The sequence below is a fragment of the Grampus griseus genome (assembly GCF_964374135.1).
Source record: "Grampus griseus genome assembly, chromosome: 14".
Classification (NCBI taxonomy): domain Eukaryota; kingdom Metazoa; phylum Chordata; class Mammalia; order Artiodactyla; family Delphinidae; genus Grampus; species Grampus griseus.
In genome coordinates, this window is record NC_139008.1 from 52,166,466 (window position 1) to 52,191,200 (window position 24,735).

General features: G+C 42.0%; 1 protein-coding gene and 1 pseudogene across 2 annotated transcripts in view; one reads left to right on the top strand and one right to left on the bottom strand.

The window, feature by feature from the left end:
- PLCB4 (phospholipase C beta 4) overlaps positions 1–24,735 on the bottom strand; it is a 420,519-nt gene that overhangs the window by 334,625 nt on the left and 61,159 nt on the right. The window lies entirely within an intron of this gene.
- On the top strand, positions 10,239–11,737 carry LOC309832733 (ran-specific GTPase-activating protein-like; annotated as a pseudogene). Its single transcript has 2 exons — positions 10,239–10,831; positions 11,543–11,737. The product of its transcript is annotated as a ran-specific GTPase-activating protein-like (transcript).

A 24,735-nucleotide genomic window follows, 5' to 3' on the forward strand; every position in this document is an offset into this window, starting at 1 on the left:
AAAGTCTGACCTCATTCCTCACTTTCAGTTGACTGTGATCTCAACAGGCAATTCTCAAGTTGGGTTCCAGGGTCTGACTGCAAACAGAGCCTGAGTCTCCTCCTTCCCTGTATCTACATTCTGCTATGTAACCTTGCAGTGTCCTCCTACTCTGACTGGCCGTGTGACTCCCTTGACCAATGAGATATTAACACGATACAAGAAAATGCTGAAAAATACACGCACTGCTGGCTTCGCTCTCATTCTTGCTCCTCTGTCACGGCCAGGAGAACATGCTAGGTCTAGCGTGCCTCAGAATGAAAGCCATATATAGCAGAGACAAGTGACCCCCAGTCTTCCTAGCTAAAGCTATCCTAGATCATTCAACAGCCAGCTGAACTCCCAGACATGTGAGCAAACCCAGCCCAGATCAGAAGAGCGGCCCGCCCAATCCACACCTGACCAGAAACAGACATGTGAGTCAGATTAGCTGGAATCAGCCAAGTCCAGATTAAGATCAGCTGAACCCCCTAAACTTGCAAGCTGAATACATTTTTATTATTGTATTCCACTGAGATGTTATAGTTGCTTGTTACGCAGCATTACTGTGGCAATAGATAACAAGCTCTCAGCCAGACTATGATGACTGTTTCCAGAGTGAAGCTTCCTTAGTGGTGAAACAAGTGTGGCACACGCTACATGCCTTAATCATAAAGGTTCACAACAGACGTGAATGCTTTCAAGGCTCTAAGAAGTCCCACAGTAAAGAAGTTTAACTTTGTCTAACTCATGTTTTCCTTAACCTATTTTACCAGGGACCCCCAAGTATGATTCGCTAATCAAATTCTCCCCCAACCTTAGATCCCAAGTCTGGGTCGAGCCTCTACCCAATCTTTTTGGGGTTAAGCCATGTATTTTGTTGTCTCTTCCAAGGTACTTAGTGGACCCTTCAAAAACAAATAAACAAAACAAAAAACTTAAAAGTATTTTGAAACTATGAACGCTTATATTGTTTATAACCCAAGTCTAATTATAAATAAAGGGGAATATTCTGCAAATATCCAAAACCCATGCATAGCCTCAGTCTAATTCCAACTTGCTCTATTAAAACTTGAAGAAAACCTAAGACTGACCTTGCCATTCCCTCCTTAACATTCTTGAAAGGCAACCCACTGCAATCCTCTTGTCGTGGTTCACAACCTTTGATGATCAGGGCCTTTGATGATCCATCTCCTCTCCCGCTATTCTTCCTTCCCTCCATCTCCTTCCTAACCTATTACTGCTCTCTGGTCTACATGCTACCCATGCTCAACTACTTTCAATTCCATCAAATGGCCATGAGCTACACTCTCCAGAATTTGGTCCTATTTGATGTGAACGTGAATTATGCAGCTTTGAAATAATATATTAAAAACATTAATATGGTCTCACATTAATTTGAATCAATGTTAAATCCACCCAAAATGTTAAAATTCTTCAAGAATTGTAGTTTCGAAGCTGGCCCAGACGAGGGAACGCTAAACTCTGTTTACGTAGTGGCCACAGGGTGGCGCCATATTAGCTGATAAAAGGAAATATCCACCATCTTTTGTCAGAATTATTCTTCAATTAGGGAAGTTCTGAATTTGCAAGGACATCAGAAACACAACTCTTCTTCTGGAAACTCTTCTTCACCTCTTAACCATACCCAAGACCTTCCAGGCAGTGTTCATCCAGCTAAACTTCAATTCACCCTTCCTGTATCAGTTGAGATAGTACTTCTTCCCTGAAACTTTCCCTGAAACCCCTAAAAACAGGTGATAACATCCTCCCATGATTGAATTTGCCTGATTTTAACATTTTTCCACTATAAATGCCTATAATTAGGTCTACTCTCCTTCATGGGAGAGATCCTAGCTTGCCTGGTTCATAGTATATGATCAATGAATATAAGATGGGTTCATGTGTGGACAGATGGAATGGATGGATAGATGATGGATGAATGGGTATATGGATGGATGGGTGGATGTATGGATGGATGGGTGGATGTATGGATGGATGGATAGATGGACAGATGTATGTATGTATGGATGGATGGATAGATGGATAGGTGGATGGATGGAGGGATGGAGAAATCAACAAACAGGATGGGCCACTGAATAAAACATGACTGATTTTTGCTGTATATTCTCTCCTTATCCCCTCCCCTGTCCAACATTAAGGAAAGATAATTACAAACACTAGGTAACAGCAGAGGAAAAAGAACCTTGATAATCTTATCAGTTGGATAAGAGAGATCATTATGAATTTAGAATTAAAACACAGACTTTTTGAAGTGAGGGCACTTGTCAAAAATACAACAGACAATCAGGAAAATAATGGTAGGACACAGTAGTGTCTTTCTTTTCCTAATCAAAGAAACTCTACTGAAAATACACCTTTTATTTTTTTGGATATAAACATTTTAACTCATTTGTTCAAAGTGAAGGACTCTCTCCAAGAACTGTGCTATGCAATGAATGTGACCTCTTCGATGGAAAAGATAAAGATGTAGGAAGGACTTTAGAGCTCCATGGGGTCAGATTTCCTGCTTCTCATCACAAAACTCACCAGAGAAATATTTTAGTTTCTCATTCACTTTCACCTTGGACACCAAAGTTCACTGTCTTGGTTACCCCATGAGTTGTCCTTTTCAATTAGGACAGAACTGAGTTCAAACACAGATAAGACAATTTAAAACCAAAAAAAGCTTGTTTCTGATGTTTCTTCTCTCATGCCTTTTGACCCCAGACCAAACACCCAGTCTATCTCTGGCACTTTTAGGCAGAGATAGGAAAATAGCTCTGCCATTGACTTAAACATCCTGCCAAATGATGCCAGGCAATAGCCTTAGGGAATGTCACATGGACAATCATTGGGATATGTGTGTGTACAGCCTCGTTCTCTAGGCTTTAATTTTATTTGAGCTTTATTTTGACTCTTTATAGACAGTGCATTTGAAAACAAGGGCTGTACAGTGTTTTCACCAGCCAGAAAAACCCCAAACAGTTTTCTATGGATTGTTTTAACCCTCGAGTTAAGCAAAGGCATTATCTGCTGCTGCTGTTCTCCAAGTTGCTGTGTGCTCTATTTCCCTACTGTCTGAACTCCCTTAAAAAGCCCCACCTAAAAATATAAATAAGAACCTGGCCCTTTAGTCATATCATCAACAAACCACATGAATGTTGGCAGCAGGGGACACCATCACTGGTCCTCCCAAATCTCAACCTTCAAGATGCGGTAGCAGCCCAGCTTCTTGGAGCTGCTCTGTCCTTCAGAAGCTTGTTAAATTTTCAAGAACTCATTCGGGTCTCCTACAGCCTATTTTTCTGCACGCATTCCTTCCAAAGACATATGCATCCCCTGGGAAGAGATGAAAGTGATACCAAATAAAACAAAAGCAAACTTCAGAGGGATCTCTCAAGTAAATGTTCCCAAATAAAGAACAATTTCTGCACATTGTTCTTCCCTTTCTCTCTTTAACCCTCCTCAGTCTCTCAAGGTTGTTTATTTATTTATAAAAAGCACCCACCAGGTAACAAAATCAAGATCCCTTTTGCGGAAGGAAGCCCAGGCAGCTGTTTCCCAGAGACCATGAACTATCGTCACCAGGTCTCCCAGAGGCACAACTGAATCCACCCTGTGCTTCTTGCCTATGCTGTTCCTTACTTGGCCATGAACAGTTGCAGTCAGCCCCAGCAGTCTCTGCACCCTGTATAGTATAATCTCCTAAAACATCAGCTGAGAGTTTAGGGGCCAAATTTTAAAATAGCATCCAATTAATAATCCTAGTAATAATGAAAGAATTGCCAAACTGCTATGTTAATTCTGAAGCACAAGTGGAAGTTCAGCTAAATGAAGTGCAACTATTCCTCCACACCCCTCCCCACATCACCATTTAAAGGTTCCATTTAGTAATGGAAATTTCTGGAACTAGATAATGCAACATGTTAGCATTTTTACTTTATAGGTTCTATTCACTTATTCAACATTTACTGAGTGCTGATTATCCCTGGATATGAAGATAAAAATTATTGACAGCTGATCTCAAAGATGTCACAAAAATGCCACTCGAAAAAGAAGCTGCTAACAGACTTTTGTTCGTTCACCTAACAAGTGATCACTGAGTCCCTGGTGCTGTGCAGGCACTGAGGCTGCCACGGTGAGTGATACAGACAGAAATCCCTGCTCTCATGGAACCTCCCTTCTGGAGAGGCAGACTGGCACACAGATAAGTAAACAGTCTGGGTATTAGAAGACACTAAAGGCTGTAGAGGGAAAAGGGTAAAGTAGGGCAGCAGGCCCAGAGTGAAAGTCAGGGGGATGGCCATGTTAAACAGGAGGGTAAAGAAAGGCCCAACTGGCAAAGATTGGAAGGAGGCGAGGGAACAAGTCCTACAGACACTGGGAAGAAGAGTGTTCCAAGCAAAGGGAGAACGTGCAAAGGTCCTGGGGGCAGTGTGCCTATGTGTGTGAGGAGCAGCAATTGGCAAGGGCGGCAGCACAGAGTGAGCGAGGGAAAGCGGTGACCGATGAAGGGGCTGGGTCAGGCCCCAGAGGCCCTTTGAAGGGCTTCAGCTTATGTTCTGAATGAGGTAGGAAGCCACTGCAGGCCAGAAGCAGAGCCACAGGATCTGACTTACACACAAAGGATCACCTGGTCTGCTGTGTGGAGCAGAGACTGCAGGTGGCTGAGGACATAAGCAAGACCAGCCAGATGGCCACTGCAGCACTTGGGCAGAGGACAGTGGTGAGTGGACCAGAGGTAGTGAGGAAGGTCATACAAACTGGTAAACTGGGAATGTTTTCTATACCAACAAATAACTTATTGATCGACTACATGTCTGTATTTGAAGGTTATACAGGTTCGTTATTTTCCTACTTAAATGCCCAGTAAAACTCCAAATTTGTGTTCATTGGGTTTATTTAGTTCACCAGGTTCTGATGATGTGTTAATTTATATCCCCAGCCTTTATCTTTCTACCGACCCCCAGTTATCCACCATTGCTTTAAGATACCTCATTCCTCTGGTCCACTCCACCTTGGCAACCATTCCCAACCTTGGTACTGGTGATCGTGGAACTAAGTTTCCACTCACCCAGGCTTCATATCCCTTTGTTTCTTCCTTTGTCTTCTCCACTGTGAATCCAGACATGGAACTACCAGTTCTTCCTCTGAACTCTATATTTTTGGTAAGAGTATAGTACTGTCTGTTTTTTATTTTATTGAAGTATAGTTGATTTACAATGTTTCAGGTGTACTGCAAAGTGCTTCAGTTATACATACATATATATGTGTGTATACAGATGTGTGTATGTGTGTATATATATATTCTTTTTCAGATTCTTTTTGATTGTAGGTTATTACAAGATGTTGAATATAGTCCCCTGTGCTTTACAGTAGGTCCTTGTTATCTATTTTATATATAGTAGTATACTATAGTATATATAGTATCTGCTAATCCCAAACTCCTAATTTATCCCTCTCTCCTTTTCCCCTTTGATAAGCATAAGTTTTTTTTCTATGTCTGTGAATCTGTTTCTGTTTTGTAAATAAGTTGATTTGTATCACTTTTTGTAGATTTCACATATAAGTGATATCATACAATGTTTGTCTTTCTTTTTCTGACTTATTTCACTTAGTATGATAATCTCTAGGTCCATCGATATTGGTGCAAATGACATTATTTCATCCTTTTTTATGCCTGAGTAATATTCCGCTATATATATATATATATATATATATATATATATATATACATACACCACATCTTCTTTATCCATTCATCCGTTGATGGACATTAGGTTCCTTCCATGTCTTGGCTATTGTGAATAGTGCTGCTATGAACACTGGGGTACATGTATCTTTTTGAATTAGAGTTTTCTTCTTTTCTGGATATATGCCCAGGAGTGGGATTGGTGGATCATATGGTAGTTCTATTTTTAGTTTTTTAAGGAACCTCCATACTGTTCTCCATAGTGGCTGTGCCAATTTACATTCCCACCAGCAGTGCAGGAGGTGAACCCTATTTTGTACACTTCCCTCCCTCTCAGTTTCTCCTGCCACCATTGTGGTGTCAACCACTACAACCTTCCAGGCAGTCTCACTGGCTCCAACCTCTCCCTCATCAAAACCCCCTTGTTAATTGTGATCGAAATAACATTCTGAAAGTAGAGGTTTTATGATGTGACTTCCTCTGCTTGCAAGCATTCAGCACCTGCAACTTGGCCTCCAAGGGTCTCACCCAAAGGCTAGGGGTCTCTTCATAGCCCTCCATTCTCCAACTTCTCATCCCTACCCTACAAGGCCTTCACTCCCTCTGGAGTGTGAAAAGGGCCTTCTTGCTTTTTCTCTCACTTGAACTGTCACACATGGGGCTTTCCCAGCCTGTAAGGCCCTTTCTCTCTCTCCCTTCTGTGCAAACTTTCCTAAATCAACTCATCCATGGGGACTAGCTCAAATTATGCTCCCCCTATAAAAACACACCGTAACTACCCCAGCCCCTATTCAGGTCAGGTCCTATTATGGCCCTCTTTATCTGACTCTCTCATTATTAGGACCTCATGACACAGGTGCATGCCATATTTCCTGGGTAGGTACAAACTTCATGGTCATGGATCAACTTGTATTTCTTTACACCTGCCACTGAGATACAAAATTCAATACATATTTACTGAATTAAATTATTTCAGTGAAATAGATTAACTGAAACAATGTCACCTTCCATCTTAGTCTCTGAAAGTGTGGAATTGAAAACCTCTAGAATTCAAAAGGATACAGAATCTTTGAATAAAACAGAATCTGAGTTATTTCTTACTCTATCTTTCTATTTCTCTTCTGCCATTTTTATTCTTTGACTCACTTTGTTTTTAGATAGTGTGCAACAGAAGAATTGGACAAAAAGTTACGGCTGGGGTTATCTCGAGATTATGCTCCCAGCATATCACATCCCAAATTGTAATCTAACCGATATTTGACTTACAAACAAGACACTGGCCTAATGGGAGAGTAAGCAGGAATGGAATGCACAGCTCTGGCCCCACAAAGTTTGGCCATCACTGAGATCTCTGAGTACAGAACTGGGGCCACATGGTGCTAGAAGCAAAAAGAAAAAGAAGTTGGCTTTTCACCAGGCACTTATGAATCAATTTCCAGGCAGGAATTCCTGCTACATTTCAGAAACTACCACACAGCCTCCACTAGCATGCCTTAACAATAGGACTTCACTGACTCCTAAATCACCATGGGGGGGGGGCGGGGGGCACTCCCTGAGAAATGCTGTCCTTGTAGTCCCCAAAACAGGCTGCTCTTAACTTCTCTCATCAAGACAAAGATTCTCTCCACTTACTCCTTCTTCAAGGCAACTACCTCCAATTTTTAATTCATGCAAACAAGTAGTTGCCAGCACCCAACCTGAGCCACTCACAGTCACTGATGCCCTGAGGACAGACACGCGCCTTTGTCTCTAAAGCCCAGTGGGAGGCAGGTGGTGATCAAGCAGACACACAGGTACACAATTACAAACTCTGATTAGTGTGACGAAGGAAACTGAGATGGAACAGGGCATGAGACTTAATCCAAAGCGTTCCACACTCCTCTGAGGAAGTGACACTTGAGCTGAGATTTGAAGAGTAAGTTAGAAGCTAAGTGACAGATGGGGAGAGAGAAGAGAGGCTTCTTGTCCAGGGCCATGGAAGGACAGAGGGCAGGAGGGAGAACAGTGCACAGGAGTAACTTAAAAAACAAAACAAAGCAGGGAGGGGATGACTCAAGAAGTCAGAAGGCAGGTCAAGCAGAGCTTTGGGGAACATAGAAAGAAAAGAACTCTCTAGCCTCGGAGGGATGGGCAGGACCTGAGAATTCCTTCAAATCCCCCTAATGCTCTCATGTGCCATTGCCTACTCTGACCGCAGTACCCGTGACATAACCCATCCCACCTCAGCCCTTCAAAGAAGATCCTCAGTAGCACAAGACTTGGCCCTCTCAACCCATCGATGACTGGACAGCCGGCAACCAATATGAGTGTCTCTTAGAAGCATCTGAACTTGGGAGCATTTGAACCTGGGAGCTCTGCAGACACAGAGGCTATATAGCCAGTTGGTGATGAACACTGAACTAAAAAGCTTCCATGCAGTAGGGCCTGAGGGACATGTTGGGCATATTGAGTCCCATACAAAAGAAAAAGAAAAGTATTTGTAAATTGTTCATCACTCTTCCCAAGTCTATTTCCCCTCTCTGGGAAGCTAGCCCTGTGACTGCTTGACCAACAGAACGCAGTGGGAATGGTCACCCAGGACTTCTGAATCCTGGCCTTCAGGGCTCCGGAAACTTCTGCTTTTGCACGTATGTAACGCTCCCTCTTGTCATCCGGCCCCCAGGCTGAGAGAAGCCCAAGCCACGTGGACAGGGGCCTCATGGAAGAGCACGCAGGTGCTCCATTGGCATCCCAGATGGGCTCCCATTCTACAGCCAGCATCAACTGCCTGCCACGTGGGAGTGTCAGGTTGAATATTTGACTCATTTGAGCCCCCAGATAACTAAAGCCCCAGCAACACCATGTGGAGCAGAAGACCCACCCAGCTGAGCCCAGTCAGACTCCTGAGGGATACTAAATGGTAGTGGTTGTTTTAAGCCAATAAGTTTTGTGGTAGTTAAAGCAAGAGATAACTAAAGCAGAAATAGAGCAAGGTAGCAAATAAAATCAGGAAAGAATAAAGCAGAGATGCAGCCCCTGCATGACAGGGGAGTTCAAGCTTAATTCTGGGCTTTCCCACTCTAGTTCCATGACACTTGATCAGACTTTGTTCCTGTCTCTGTAATCCACAAATCTAAACTTCTTGACATTAAATGGCCTTTAACATGACCAGCTTAAGGGCTTTCTGTTCATAAAGGCTTTAGCTATAATACCCCCGTATTACAGTCACCGTTTTGTTCATGCCTCTGCAGAGGAATTCTTATTTATCAGTGCCCCATGAAGTAACCAGCACTCGTTACTGGTTCACTGTCTACAACTATGGAATTGATAAAACAGTCTTCACCAATTCCCTGCCTTGGGATATCAAGATTACTAATCCTAAAGGTTTAGGGACAAGAATAATTAGAAGGAATAAGCCTCAAGTACCTCTTAGGGCAGGGGTGCCAGATATGTTCTACTAAATGGGTGATCGTGAAATATGGATGCTAACATAATCATTAGTAATTGAAAAGGTAATCCATCATATTTCCATATTTTAGTAATTCTAAAGTGATACAAGGTAATTCTGTCATGATAAATTTGGGGTAAGGGAGCACAAATCTGAGCAAAGGTACGTATTGATAGAAGACACCAATGGCTCTATCTCCCTCCTTTGAGACGCTCATGAATTAGAAACATGCATTGCTCAGTATTTAGAACATGTGCTCCATGAGGTCTAGCAATATGTTAACACCCAAAGATTCTTAACTACGTTGTTTTTGTTTTGTCTTCATCCCTAATATGTTTAGAGTATATGTGCCGTCTATATTATTTTAAGTGATTAGATTACTATTCTATCCCTTGGTCTCAAGTCCAGGCACTCCTCCAAAGGCTACCCGCATTTTGGCCAAATCATCATATGCCTCAATGATTCTCCAACCCACGAGGAAATTCCATACCTTCTTCCATACCATCTCCCCTTCTCTCCTTGGGAATCTCACTATCATGCTTCAAGACTCAACTCAATGTCACTGGTTCTATGAAGCATTATCTGACACTCCCAAGCTTAACTACACCCTCACTGAGATACACATAATACTTTGTAGACGCCTATGCTACTTAAAATATTTATCATAATTATTTGTTTGAACGTCTATTTTCCCAACTACATTGTGATTTCCCTGAAAGCAGTGATCAAATACTATTCATTACTGACTCTTAGCAAAGGGCCGGAATCACAGGAGGCCCTCTGTAAACATGTAGAGTGACTGCTTTCTGTTGCTATAGTGCCTTACTCCAAGCTGCTTGAAATGCCTTTCACACCACCTTTTTAAAAAAATTTCCAAAAAGTGGATTATAAACCATTAGAGGGATGAGGAATAGAAGGAATTAGGAGGAAATGACTTATTTATCTAACATTAAAATACACGAGGGGTCGCAGGGCAGAGGGAAGAGCGGGCGGGCGGGCGGGAGGCACTGTCTCCAGAAGCGGAGGAAGGAGCTATGAGCAGCCGCCGAGAGGCCGCGGAGCCCGCGACGACCGAGCCGACGAGTAGCCGCCGCGCCTATGGCGGCCCCCAAAGACACCCACGAGGACCACCACGCCTCCGCCGAGAATGCTGACGAGTCCAACCATGACCCCCAGTTTTTGTTAATATTTTCTCTTCCTGAGCAAGAAATTAAAACGCTGGAAAAAGATGAAGAGGAATTTTTTAAAATGCGGGCCAAGCTGTTTCGGTTCGCTTCGGAGAATGACCTCCTGGGGTGGAAGGAGAGGGGCACCGGCGACGTCAAGCTGCTGAAGCACGAGGAGAAGGAGACCATCCGCCTCCTCAGGCGCAGGGACAAGGCCCTCAAGATCTGCGCCAACCACTGCATCACGCCGGTGATGGAGCTGAAGCCGTACGCGGGCAGCGACAGCGCCTGGGTCTGGAATACCACGCCGACTTCGCCGACGAGTGCCCCAAGCAGGAGCCATTAACGCGGAGAATGCGCAGAAATTCAAAACGAAGTTTGAAGAATGCAGGAGAGAGGCTGAAGAGAGAGAAAAGAAAGGATCTGGCAAAAATGAGAGTGCCGAGAAAGTAGCTGAGAAGCTAAGCAGCTCTTTAGGTGAAAGAGGGCAAGGAGCCCGAGGAGGAGACCAAGGAGGCGCAATGGGTCGTGTCCCGTTGTGTCCTTTGTCCCTGTCTTTTCCCTTTTTCTTTTTTTTTTAATTTGCCCTGCCCCTTCTTTTTGGTTTGTTTTTATTCTGTTTTGTTTTCACAAAGGACTTTATACAAAGAACTGACTTCCAACAACAACACATGAGAGAAATCTCTGAAATTTCCAGATGGGTAGATCCACTTCACCCTTGTGTTTCTATGAATTACCTATTATTCCATCTGATAGACTCAGATACATTATAATTAACTGCATACATGGTCCTAATAAGGCAGAGCTTCTGATTTTCAAGTCACTACTCAGAGGAGACCAAACAAAGAAGTTCACCAATTAAAACGTAAGGCAGCCCTCCAAAAAGTCTTCTTTAATAAGCACCACTTCTTTTGTTAATGCATCCTACCTGCTGAGTGTCCTTAGGGCTCAAGTACAATTTACACTTCATTATCTTATATCTTCACACCGTCTCTAGCTGTTTCATCTCATCCAATTCTGTCTGGAGAGCAAACTCTTCAAAATGGTGTCTCAGCCAAGGTCCCAGCAGGAGACAGATGGAACACACACAGGAGACAGCTGAGGGCATTTAATAAGGGATTATTTACCAGGTGTGGGCAGGGCTTGAGGAAGACAACCAGGGAATCTGAAGAGCCCTAGGCCAGAGGGGCAGGAAGACAGAGCCACCGGAACACAGTGAAAGTGCTGTGGCTACAGGAGGGGTTGCCGGACAGACTCTGTGGCTTCCAGGAGGATGACAGAGACAACCATCAGCCCAGTGTCAAGAAGAAACCTGGGGGGATAGAGGCTGACCTCATGTTCCTCCTCCATCCAATCTTCTGCTCTAGCCTCCCACTTCCTGAATCCGTCCAGACACCTGAGGGCAAGGAAGCCCATCAACGCAGCATCTAATGCTCCATCTGCAGACATGAGCACATGCAGAAGGTGGAGCGCAGATCAGGAGGGCCAAACAGAGACTATCCAACACTGATGGTATCACAGGCAGTACCTACTTCTCAGCCCCACCTACCCCCTACTAGAGCACTAGGCGCGCAGATGGTGAGAACAGAAAAGAGCCAAGACGGGATGTTTGTCGGAATCGCACTGTGTGTAGGAACCTCCACTTACACCCATTTCCGTTTCCCTGTGAGCCCGCAGAAGTGACCCCTCCACAGCCCCTCGGCACTCAGCTCCCACACACACTGACGAGGCCTTACTCTAGGACCCGAGACTCTGATGGTGGGCTTTTCATCAAGTGCCTACAAGTAAGACCTCCAACAAATAGCCCAGCTCTTCACCCCTGCAGAGGACTACTGTGAAGCCTATTCTACACCGCCTCCAAAACACAGTGCTCTGCAGACAGCATTCCGTTGCCCCCAGTGGGATCAACCTGGGGTCCACACACCCTATATTGGCTGCATTTCCTTCCTTATCTCACATTCCCACTCCCCTACTTGTGCTTCCTGGGACCGTCTGACAAGTAAGCTATTTGCACCCCAACCCTCATCTCAGGCCAGCTTTGGGAGAAGACAATCCACAACCCATGCCTCTGAAAACAGACTTAGGAAGAATGTGTGAGAGAGTGGGCACGTGTGCATGTGTGGTACTGGCCCTGCCTGTGGTTACTCTGCACCCAGGGAAAAATGTACTGAACTTGAAGTCAAACAATGTGACTTCTAAGTCTCCGACTTGGCCTTGAACTTGCTCTGTGAACCTTAGCAAATAACAACCTCCCCAGGCCTTGATTTCCTCATCTGTCCAATGAACTCCGATAAGAGGACCTTTAAGTTTCTCATCCAGCTTTAAAGTTTGCTAAAAATTTTCAGCAGTAAAAGGGACATAAATCATACAGCCCAACAGTGGACTGACACAAAATTCCACTCTTTGGTGTGTTTTCTTAAAGTTAGGTTAATTCAGAAAAAGCAAAAAGCACTTTTGTATTACCATAAAAAAACTTTTATTTTTTAAATTTATTTTATTGAGGTATCGTTGATTTACAATGTGTTAGTTTCTGATGTACAGCAAAGTTATTCAGTTACACATACATAAGAAAATAACTTTTAGAAATTAAGAACTGAACCTATCAACCAAATGGCCATTAGATACTAATTTAAGTCAAATTTCCTAGCTTTGACAGCATACGTATAGTCAATTATTCTTAAACTTATAAATCTTGTATAAACATCTATTGACCATCGTCTTACTCCATTATGGGAAAAACCTATAAAAAATCAAGACTGGAAATTTTGTATAAAGTAAGCACCTCAAGAAATGGAGACCTGCTTTATAGTTGTGGTTCTGCCGAAACTTTGTCTCACTGAGCAAATCATTTCACTTCCTCATTCCCCACACCCAGTAGCACCTCCAAGAGGGGGACCTAGGGTCCTTCCATAAGCAATGATCAACTGGTGAATTAAAGAAGGGCCCTCGGCTTTAGTTTTATTAAATGGAAAAAAAAAGGCATAATAGGGTTACACTATCTATACCATCTCAACAAACTCTTCCTACTCTAACGTTCCCTCTTGAAATGAAACAGAATATAGTGACCTAAAATTCTGCCCCTCAGAATGATTCTATTCTTCTCTTAAAGCTATTGCCTCTGCCCAGAGTGGCCACCCTAGAGCAGTGCTTACCTACTTAGTGGCAGAAGCCACTGGATCCCAAATTCCATAAACTGAATATTAAGGGAAAAAACAAAAACAAAAGTGCAGTGCTGGGCATGCAGTGCCACGGAATGAATGTTGTTTCTAGCTCTCATATTTAAGATAATGGCAAAAATCAGTCCAACCACTGGTCATGAGCAACATCGTTCTGACAGGTGATCAAGACCTTGTCTCAGTAATATCTGGAAACACATGACAAGCAAACAAAATGCCTGGAAGCAGGGTAGAAGGGAGCAGAGGAGGACATGGAGGGAGGAAGATGATAAGACAGCATTCAAAGGCTCTTTCAGGACTTCCATGCTGGCACAGTGGTTAAGAATCCGCCTGCCAATGCAGGGACACAGGTTTGAGCCCTGGTCCAGAAAGATCCCACATGCCATGGAGCAACTAAGCCCATGCGCCACAACTACTGAGCCTGCACTCTAGAGCCTGTGAGCCACAACTACTGAGCCCACATGCCACAACTAATGAAGCCCGTGCACCTAGAGCCTGTGCTCTGCAACAAGAGAAGCCACTGCAATGAGAAGCGCACCACAAAGAGTAGCACCCTGCTCGCCACTAGAGAAAGCCCGCGTGCAGCAACAAAGACCCAATGCAGCCAAAAATAAGTAAATAAAATAAATAATCTTTTCAAAAATAAAATATATAAGGAACTCAAATAACTCAGTAACAAAAAATAACCCGACTTTAAAAAAAAAAAAGAAAGAAAGGCTCTTTCACTTCTTTTTCTTACCCAGCATATTCATAACAAATGCACCATCTGTAATAAAATGCAGAACCGGGCTTCCCCGGTGGCGCAGTGGTTGAGAGTCCGCCTGCCGATGCAGGGTACACGGGTTCGTGCCCCAGTCCGGGAAGATCCCACATGCCGCGGAGCGGCTGGGCCCGTGAGCCATGGCCGCTGAGCCTGCGCATCAGGAGCCTGTGCCCCGCAACGGGAGAGGCCACAACAGTGAGAGGCCCACGTACCGCAAAAAAAAAAAAAAAAAAAAAGTGCAGAACCTGAGAGTACAGTAAACCTTTTAGAAGGACTATTAGGACGATGGAGGGGTCTTCCTAGTTTTTCTCTTAGGCACAAAGAATTCAGAGTTTGTGGGTATGGGAAACAGAAGAGGGAGGATACAAACCAAAAGGAAAGTTCTAATTTTGCATCTTTGTGGGCAGACTATCTAAAAAATGGTTTCCTTCCAATTTCCTCCAACACGAAGAATGGTCAGCTGCTTCTCTATGATATTTCATATGAGTTTCAAGGTAAAGGAGGAAAGGAGGAGATTCAAGAAGGAAGAGGAAAGAAGAAAATGAAGTTACACAATGTCAATTACTGAAAAGTTAGATATTAAATTATCTTACAGCCAATATAAATTTAAACAAAGTTATAAATACTAATTTATTATTTATACGAAAATTGTTAAGAAATATTAAATTACCAAAAAGAAAATTATTAAATTACTTTGGAAATATTAGCATGAAGAGCTATAATCTACCTAATTGTCTGCATCAGTGATTCTCAAAGATAATAGATTTACCTAGAAAACTTTCAGAAATTATGAAGCCTAGGATATACCAAAAACCAATTATATCAACATCTCTGGGGTGCTGGACAACCAACGACAGTATTTTTTGAAGCTGTACAGGTGACAGTGACAGGCATACAAGTTTGAGAACAACTGTTCTACATCATGCTGAGTTAATGTTGATGTAACTTAAGGCAAAAGACAGGGGCTTGAATCAATCCTTCACTTCTCTAAAACCTTCCCTTCCCTGGTTCTTACAGGTGGGCATCTGGGGCACAAAGCTTCATCTCCCCACTCCTCACATGCCTGATGTTACCTCTCTACTCCCTCAAGCCACCTGAAATCAGATACTGATGCCTGTTATGGGGCTTATGGGGCAAAGAAGCCTGAGGAAGATCCCCCGGGAAGTGCAGTGACATTGAAATCATGTGCAGTGGGAACTGGTGACCACAGTGCCTTTGCAGGAAGGAGTCACACCCGCTAGCAAAGAAAACTTGCTGAGGGTGAGCCATGTACTGTTCTCAACGTGTGCAGCTCCACCCTCTTTTTCACTGGTTTTATTCAAACATTCATTCATTCACCCAAATGTTTACTAGACATGTGGTTTGGTCCTAGCTCACCTTGAATTCAAAGCTTGAAGGGAAAACAGATTTCAAAAAGTAACTGCAACTCAGCGTAGTTAGAAAAATGGAAGTGAGCAGAGTCATAGTAATAAAATACACAAACAACAAATTACCTCTGGGGAAAGGGTTTTCCGGACTGCGGGAAAGAGTCACAAGGTGAGAAGATATGAAAACAGAAATCTATTTAGTACTGCATATGGAAAATGCACAAGCGATAAAAGGTCAGAGGTCAGTGTGAAGTCAGAAAGGGCACAACTATTTTGGCCTTACCCTAGAGCCAGTGACCACACTACTGACATTTTGGGCTGGATAATTCCTTATTGTGGGGGCCTGTCCTGTGATTGTGGGATGTTTAGCAGCATCCCTGGCCTCTACTCACTAGATAATAGCAACACCTAACACCCCCAATACAGTCATTAATGTCTCCAGACATTGCCAGATGTTCCCCAGAAGCAAAATCACCCTTAATGGAGACCCACCGTCCTAGAGGCAGTGTGGACCTACTGCATAGGCAGAACAAAGTCAGAAATTTGCCTTTTAGAAAAGCAGTCTGACAGCAGTATGGAGAATGAAGTGGAGTGAGGGGACATAAACTATAAATCCAGCACGTGAACCTGCAGATTTGTGTGCACATGTATAACCACTTTTATAAGGATATCAGAGAGTCCACCCTCTCAGTGGACCTACTTTATACAATAGACTTTCAAAGAAGAATCAAGTGAAGTTTTTTGTTATGTTAACTGTTGTTACAATATGAAAGCTTCCCAAAGTTAGCCTCTGGGTGGTGGGATTCTGGGTGATGGCTATTTTCTTTATACTTTTCAGTATCTTCCACAACCTGAATGAATAAAAGAGCAATTACTTTTCAAGGTACCTTCCTCAGGTATACCCTTCGTGGAAATAAAAATATTGCATGCATAATACTCAGCTGCAATGGTGGAAGAAAGGATCCCACAATATCTAACTCACACACACATGCACACACACACGAACACACACACACATACATACACACATATACATGCACATGCATGCCTACCCTTGCTCACTGTACTTCTGAAGACATCACAGCATCACAGCATTATGAAATGCAGTTTTCTACAAACCAAATGGACAAGGTATCTTTGCAGAATAATGTCCCTTTGCACACACTTTTTTGAAGTAGGGTATAATTTCCATTATCTATTGCTGTGTAACTAACCACTGCAAAACTTAGTGACTTAAAACAGCAATAATTGATTATTTCTTACAATTCACTGGGTTGGCTGGGCTCAGCTGAGCAGTTCTATTCCACGTGGTGTAGCTGAGGTCACTTCATAGGCTGCATTCAGTCAGAAGCTTGACTGGGGCTGGAACATTCAAGATGGCTCTCATCCTTCAAGGTCTCTCTCTCTCTCCACATGGCCGATCAGTTAAGAGTCTAGCCTAAGCTTTTCTATAGCACCAAGGGTGGCTTCCAAGAAGGAGCATTCCCAGAGGACAAGCCCTAATGTGCCAGTGCTTACCAAGCCTCTGCTTGCATCATGCTTGCTAATGTCCCTTTGACCAAAGCAAGCTGTATGGTCAAGTCTAAAGTCAATGAGGAGGGGAATATACAAGGGCCTGAGTGATGGGAGGCAGAGTTCACTGGGGCCACCAAGGTAGCAGTCTTCCACAGTTGGAACAGGGTTTCCTTGTAGACCACGTCTTTTTGGCCCAGACCTTCTGAACATCAACAGATTTATTAAAAACCAATGATTGTAAACATGAAATGATCCATACCAAATTAAAACTGAAGCTACCACACCTTCGTGCCTTCCTTAAGCCAGCTCTCAGTACAGAAATAGAAATCATTCAATCTCATCATTTCATAAGAAAAAGGCATTTCAGAGGAAAATCCTATTTTTTTTTCCCTAAAGGACAGAAATACCAATGATGAAAGATTCCCTCACTAAAGATTAAGTACTAGTCTTCAGGTGAATTTGAAGATTTCATTTTTATAATACACTCACTGGACTAAAACAAACTGATCCAAATCTACTGTCAATTCCCTTCTTCCCAATTTTCCTCTTAGAGGAATCAATCTCTTCTGAAGAACCAGGTACAATCTAGGTACAAAACTTAGTTTTCATTGAAGACTAAGAAAAATCACACATCAATTGCCATATGTAAAAATTATAATGTGCTTTAAACTAGTAGAAGGTCGCTTCAAGATAGTTTTAATGCATACTGTTACATTATTTTACTATTTTGGCACACAGGGATTATAAAAATGCATGCTCCAGAGGGGAAAGGCATCTCCATCATGACAACCTTCTAGTAGAGCAGTAAACACAACCCCAAAGTGGCAGGGATGCCCAGGAAAATACTGGGTGTCCCCTGGAATGGGTTTACCTTGTGGGTGGGGGTCCTGTTTTCCAAATGACCTACCTTCAGATATGACCAATGAGGAGGGCATTTCTGATTCTAATCTCACAGAGGAAGGATGCCCATACCAGGGTGAGTGAAGACTGAACAGAGCTCCTAAATTAATCTGATGAGTTTGAAACAATAGCAAATTTGAAAGATTAATTTCAGCCATTCATTATTAAGAGAGGTCAGAAGATGCAGAACTAGTAGAAAACCTATTTAATAAGAATTACAAATAAAAAGTATTTGCAGGCCATTTTCAAATAGCTCTAATCAATTTTTAGTGAATTTGGTGCAAGAACAGCACATAGAATTGTGCCAAGCTCAGTATTTGTCAAATGAATAAAATATAACCCAATGGAAAAATGGCCTTGGAAGTCTAGCCCAATAGTTTTCCACATGTTCTTGATAAAAATGGTGGAGGGCAAGAGATGTGGAGGAGGCAAGGAGCTGACTACTGCTTTATACCTTGGGCTTTCACGTGAATAAAGTTACTTCTACTATTAAAAAAAAAAATTCTACTACTATTACTACTGATCTATCCCAACATCCCTTTTTTATGAATAAAAAAACAGAGATCCAGAGTAGTGAAACCACTAAACCAAGGTCAGACACAAAGAGTGGCAGTGTCACAACTAGATCTCAGGTCCAGAGAGAAATATAACATATATGGTCAATCCCCAGTATTGCAAATTCAGCTACTCGTAGCACTTTGGTGGTCCTTAGTGGACATGTGCAGAGAGGCAAAAAATTTGAGCCACTGATGCACATGATTCCAGCTGAGGTCAAACAAAGCTCTGCTCTACCTTCTTGATTCAGTTCTCATACCATAAACAAGTGTTCTTTCTACAGTCTATGTAGTGGCATAGTTTTCGAAATTTTGTGCTTTTTGTTGATGATTTCACTCTTTAAAAGGCCCTGAGCATCATGCTGAAGTGCTATCTAGTGCTCCTAAGCTCAAGAAGGCTGTGATGTGCTTTACCGAGAAAATATACGTGTTAGACAAGCTTCATTCAGACATGAGTTTTAGTGCTGCGGGCTGTGAATTCAATGTCAATGAATCAACAATACATATTAAGTACGATTTTTTTTAAACAAGGTTATATATTGATCAGCTGATCAAAATGTGACCAGAGGCTCTTGGGAACCTATCCCCACAAGTCCACTAAGAGCAATGGCTCTGTATTCACTAAGTCAACGTTCATGGAGACTTTATGGAACATAACTATTGTAAATGAGATCAACTGCGCAACCGACACCTCTTTAGTTGTTATTACCAAGGGCCTTGAACAATGGCTACTAGCACTCTTGAACCAGACACCGGTAAAATACCATAGATAAAAGTTCCTCCTGTGCCCCCTGAGCACTTTGGTTTTTCTCATAACCAATGACATGAGCTTTAAAAATTATATGGGAATTTTAACATTTTTCACTTATTTGGAAATTGACTATTATGCAGATTATCACATCATTTGATAGCCAAAGAATCAGGAAAGGAAATATCCTAGAAGTCATCTAGTCCAGGAATCACTAACCTGAGTTCCATGGACCACCCAACAGGTCCACAGATATAACCCAAGGCTCCATAAATTGGGATGGTAAAAATAATTACATGATTATTTTCACTCAACTCTAACTGAAGTATGGCATTTCCTCTAATTATAAATATAAATCACAAACCACAGTGGTATTAACACCACCTATGACTTGGTTTTCAATATAAATTCCAGATATTTTCTTATCACATTAGAATTATTTCAGATATTACAAAATATCACTTGTGTTCATCAATAATTCAAAATTACAGTAGCTATTATGCCACTTAATGTGTTAATAATGTACACACATTATCATGCCACAGATGTATTTACTATTTTTATATCTTTATTTCAATGTAATAGTTTCCTTTGTAGTTTTGTGTATTTCATTTGATGCATTTAAAAAGTTATTTAGAGAAGGGGTTCCTAGAGGCTTCACCGAACTGCCAAAGGGGTGCATAAGAACACCCAAACCACTTCTCTTATCCCACAGATAAACATGACCTAGAGAAGGAAAGTGGCTTTTAAGGTTCCACCACTGGTTAGAAGCAAATCCAGGCCTGAAGCCTCACAATACCCAACGTGGGGCTCTCTGTGCTATGCTGAGCTGCTTAGCTATTAAATCAGTAGCATAAAAACTGGGGCTCCTTATCCCCCAAAGTTTGGCCAGTGGATAAGTGAGCCCTGAGATTAAATTACATCAATGTGAAGAAAAAGAGAAGCATGTATCCCCAGGGGGAAAATGGTGAGGGTTTCATAATCCATACATGAGTCCCTCACAGCCTCTTCAAGATTCACATCCCACCCCTTGGGGAATCATGGATGCCCCACCCCCAACGGAGGCGAATCACTGTGGTGAAGAGCCAGTGTCTCTGGTGTGACTGTGTGTCCCTCTGTATGTTGATGCAGGATGACATTTCCCTCCATCACCCCACAAGCATCCTCCACACAAGCCACAACTGAGTGCTGTACACCAAGCCTGCTGAGTTCTTTCCCACCTCCTAACACAGTTCCCTCTGCCCACGATGGCCCCCTGCCTTCTCTCCCTGGCAAACCCCTTCTCATCCTCTAATACCCAATTACAGGTCATCTTCTTCCTCTATTTTTGCCAGGTAATTACACTTGTCTCAATACTAGACTATGAGCTTTGTGAAGATGGACAGGAGAAGAAAACTGGGAGACAGGAAAGGAGGTCAAGCATCTATGGCACACAAATGAGAGATAATTGTAGTAATGGTAACAAGGTTAATGTTTGTTGAGCATTTAATATGCACCACACACTGTTCTAAGCAATTTAAACAGATCATCTCATTTGATCTTCCAAACAGCTGGTAAGTAAAATTATGATCCTAATTTCACAGATGAGGAAACTGAGGCATAGTGAGATTAAATAAATTGCCCATGGTCACACAGACAGGAAGTGGTAAAGCCAGGACCAAAATAGAGGCAGATCCGGAAGCTACAAATGCCCGAAACTGCCAACTGCACTGGAAGGCGCTGATCTCAGCCCTTCATTCACTAGGTGAGGAAATTTCAGGTCACAGAGAGCAAGTGTTATCTTGTCAGTCAGGACCCAAGGTAAGATTAGAATTCGGAGCTCATCTGCCGGGAGACTGCCTGCTTCTAGCTTTGTTTAGATTTTAGTTTGGAAGAAGAGAGGTCAGGAAGGGAGGGAGGGAGGGCAGGCAGGCAGGAAGGGAGGGAGGGAGGGCAGGCAGGCAGGAAGGAAAGAAGATCAACAGATCATTTAGTTGATTGGTTGATACATCAAATGATGGGTCAACAGATGGATAGAAAGATTAACAGACAGATAGAAAGAACTGCTCCAGCACAAAGCAGATCTGGCTTACAGTAGATAATCAGTTATTGTTCCTTGAGCCATGAAAAAATGTCAAGACATGTTATTAATACCACCCGAGTGTTCTCTAATTTAATGTAATTTCACAAGATTCTGTTATGTGACAGCCCAGAGGCCCACAGTGAAGGAAAGGCAAGAGGCTTAGAGGGGATGAGCTGCCTTGCCAGGAAACCCTTAGAGGAGCGTTGACTTTATTTTTTCAGTCTCAATTAGCCCTCCTATATTTTGACGGGCATAATGAATATAATGTTCTATGTTAATACAGAGAAACTAGTTTGCTTTGCTTGTGCTTTATGTTAATTTCTTGCTGACATGACCACATCTTCAATTTATCCCACTAAGAAAAAGACGATTTCTTTCCAAATAGCTGCCATTGTGCAAAGTCAACACAGAAGATGTCCAGTCTCCAACACGTGAGATCAGATAAGTTTGCTCCTGACCTAGGCAACTGCGCCGTCACGTGCAAACATCATTCATGGGTTTCCTGGGAAAACAATCCAAACACAGAAAACATCTGCTAAGGGACTCTTTCAACGACTTTAAGGGGAAACACTTGCAGTGAAAATACCATCAATTTTCTGTGGCTGAAACTGCCTTCCACTTTGAAAGTTATTTATGTGCTAGAAACTGGCTAGACGACACATCAATTAAAGTAATTTATCTTTTAAATTCAAAAAAGGAGGATGCAAGCAGACGTTCTGAAGTATGCATGTATCTCCCACCAAATCCACTGCATTGTCATACAGATCATTAGAGGTTTATTGTTGATTTGAGGCAGGTGGTAGGTAGCTGCAGTCTTCAAAAAGATTCACATTTTCCCTCTGTAATCGCAGGTCTAGGACTCACTCTCTGTGGTTTTGCGATAACTGCCTAAATAGGGTTGGCCTGTAAGTGCTCTAACATTAACAAGTCCCAAGGATCAATGAAAGTTCAAACCTCCTCACCTCACTAGAAGCCTCAATCCCCAAAGACAATGAAGCAGGGCTCTGACTGACTTACACCCCTGGCTGCATTTTTCCACTTTGAGCAGCAACTCTGGTACGAGAAACTTCTTAATCTGTTTCCAAGCTTGTCACTAAATACATAATTTTGTATTAAAAATACAATACACAGAGAATGTCAAAATGAGCCCAAAACAACGGGGTTTAGAGCTGCTAACCCTCTAGTACCTTGGTGTTAAAGTTTCCACTTTCTCTTGTGGAAAATAATCCCCCTGAAAAATATCATAAGACATCACTCATATGTGAAATCTAATATAAAAAATGATATAAATGAACTTATTTACAAAACAGAAACAGACTCATAGGTTTCTAAAACAAATTTATGGTCACCAAAGGGGAAACGTGGAGGCGGGGGAGGGATAAATTAGTAGCTCAGGATTAACACACACACTCCACTATATATAAGACAGATAACCAACAAGGACCTACTGTATAGCACAGGGAACTACTCAATATTCTATAATAACCTATATGGGAAAAGAATCTGAAAAAGAATGAATATATGTATATGTATAACTGAATCACTATGCTGTACACCTGAAACTAACAACATTATGAATCAACTATACTCCAATAAAATTAATATAAAAGAAAGAAAAAAGAATCTCTCTGTCTAGCTTTAAAATGAGATAATCCAGTATTTGGCACAGAGTAGATGCTATGTAGGTATACGCCAATATTGTTAGCATTAGTATTACATAGATGGTCACCTGAAAGAAAACCAGTGGAAGGTGATGGTAAATTAGAAATTTTCATCTAAAATAATAAATTTTATTTTATTGTGATAAAAAAAACTATCCTAAGGCAAGTTGAAAAAAAATAAAATGGTCTTCTCCCAAGACTGAATGCTTCTTTTGTAATGCAATTCAATATTCTTAGACTTTCATCAGACCTTAAAAAAAAAAGCAAATGAAATGACATGTTGAAACTTGCACTGACCCTCTTGCATTTCCAAAGCTCCTGGCTTGTTGTGCTTAATGTTTTTTTCTCTTCGTTTCACACCAACTTTGTAAGCAACAAATAGAACTTTGTTAGCTTGTGCAATGATGCAATTATAAGTGCACTAGCCTTCCCACCCACAATACGAATCTGATTTCAGAAACAAAAAATTCACCACTAAAGTTGTATGTTATCACAGTACCAAGTCCTTTAAGTTCTTTAAATCCTTTGCTTGGATTTGAAACTTTGAAAATGTGGAGGGAAGAGTGAAGAGGAAAGGAAAACAAATTGAATTACGAAGTAGCCGTATAATATTTTTAATCATACTGGGCACATAACCGAAGTCTTAACAAAAGATTATTCTTTGACCCAATAATTCTGCTATTAGGAATTTATCCTAAGAGTGTGCAAAAAAGCTTATCTTCAGGAAATAATATTTCTTATAGCCTTGCTCATAAAAAGCAAATTTTTAAAAAAGCAAAAATTGTTGTATAATATTGGGCAACTAGTTAAATAAAACTCATTCATTCATATCAGTAGAGTATGCCATTCAGAATAATGCTTATTTAGAAGTATGTCTACTGACACAGAAAATGTTCATGCTGTATTTTATTTTATTTTTTTTTGAGGTACACGGGCCTCTCACTGTTGTGGCCTCTCCCATTGAGGAGCACAGGCTCCGGACGTGCAGGTTCAGCAGCCATGGCTCACGGGCCCAGCCACTCCGCGGCACGTGGGATCCTCCCGGTCCGGGGCATGAACCCGTGTCCCCTGCATCGGCAGGCAGACTCTCAACCACTGCGCCACCAAGGAAGCCCCCTCATGCTGTATTTTTAATTTCAAAATGCAAGTTACAAAAGTGCATGGGTAGTATAACCCTTATCATGTTCACTCTAACCCTTACACATACACACACACCCTACACCTTCTTTGTCCCTCTTCCTGTTCTTAATGTTCTTCACATCACGCACCATCACCAGATATACAGTAACCTGTTGGTTATGGCCTATCTCCCCCAACTAGAACAAAGTAAACCTCAGGAAAAGAGGGGCTTGTTCTGTTCACCTCTGTGCCCACAATGCCTCACACTGTGTCAGGCACATGGTAGACAAGTAACAAATAGGACCAAAGAAATAAATATAAGTATATGTGCATATGTGTATAGAGAGAGACACAAGATACTGAAAGGTATTCCCAAAATTATTAATAGCGGTTATGGCTGGGTAGTAAAAATACACACACTTTTATATTCTTCTTTACACTGATGTATAGTTTCTCACTTTTATACAAAGAACTTCAAAAAAAAAAGATATAACCCCTTTTCATATATGCTTGTGTGCATTTGTATGCATGTATGTGTGTGTATGGCATGCATGTATGTATTTT